At 34.1% G+C, this 1309-nt stretch overlaps 1 pseudogene; it reads right to left on the bottom strand.

Moving 5' to 3' along the window:
• Positions 1–377: 377 nt before the first annotated feature.
• Positions 378–1019, bottom strand: LOC145049646 (putative mitochondrial protein AtMg00820 pseudogene; annotated as a pseudogene).
• Positions 1020–1309: the final 290 nt, after the last annotated feature.

Raw genomic sequence — 1309 nt, 5'->3', positions numbered from 1 at the left:
CCAGTATTCTCCATGCTTAATCGTATCGAGGGTGTTTCGGAATTTGCTTCTCTTCCAAAACAAGGGGGAGTAGCTACGAAGGCATTTGATGAAGAACCCAAGTAAATAGCTGGTGATGATTCATATGAATTCTAACAAGGGTCAGTAGAGCCAAAAATAATATCATCAACATAAATTTGAACAAGCATTAGATAATTCCCAACTTTCATTCGAAAATAAAGTGGGGCCAACTGATCCTTGTTTAAATTTTGATTGTTTTAAGAAATTGGTAAGAGTTGCATACCAGGCTCTTGGTGCTTGTTTTACCCCTTAAACAACTTTCTCTAAGATACAACAATGATCAGGATATTCTTTATTAACAAAACCTGTAGGTTGTTCTACGTAAATTGTTTCTTGAAGTTCTCCATTGAGAAAAGCACATTTGACATCCATTTGATATATACATCAAAATCCTTGTGAGATGCATAGGCTAAAAATATTCGAACAGCCTCGAGTCTTGCGACTGGGGCAATGGTTTCTTCATAATCGATACCTTCTTGTTGTAAATAGCATTTAACTACAAGCGTAACTTTATTTCGAACAATTTTTCCATCTTTTTCGGTTTTATTTTTAAAAATCCATCTTAAACCAAGAATTGAAACATCTTCAAGCTTAGGAATTAATATCCAAAGCTTGTTTCTTTCGAACTCAACAAGTTCAGATTGAATAGCAACAACCCAATCTGAGTGTTCCATTGCAACCTTAACTATCTTAGGCTCTATTTTCGAAATAAAAACATTAAACATGCAAAAACTCTTGATGTGAATTAAGTAACCTCATTCTTTGCACGAATTTCAGCTCTTGTCAATACTCCATCTTATAAATTTCCAATGACTTGTTCTTTTGGATGATTTCTCGTCCATTTTTCCAGTGGTGGATATAACAATGATTAGGATATTCTATATTTACAAACCTGGAGTTTGTTCAACGTAAATTGTTTCTTCAAGTTCGCCATTGAGAAAAGCAAATTTGACATCCATTTGATATATACATCAAAATCGTTGTGAGCTGCATAGGCTAAAAGTATTCGAACAGCCTCGAGTCTTAAACCAACAATTGAAACATCTTTAGGTTTAGGAATTAATATCCAAACCATGTTTCTTTCGAATTCAGCAAGTTCAGATTGCATAGCAACAACCCAATCTGAGTGTTCCATTGCAACCATAACTGTCTTAGGCTCTATTTTCGAAATAAAAACATTAAACTTGCAAAACTCTTGATGAGCATTAAGTAAACTCATTCTTTGCACGAATTTGAGCTCTTGTCAATA

Source organism: Lactuca serriola, chromosome 5 (assembly GCF_051521515.1).
Source record: "Lactuca serriola cultivar US96UC23 chromosome 5, Lser_US96UC23_V15, whole genome shotgun sequence".
NCBI lineage: Eukaryota > Viridiplantae > Streptophyta > Magnoliopsida > Asterales > Asteraceae > Lactuca > Lactuca serriola.
The sequence above is the reverse complement of the archived record's forward strand: the minus strand, read 5'-3'. Positions and strand labels throughout refer to the sequence as shown.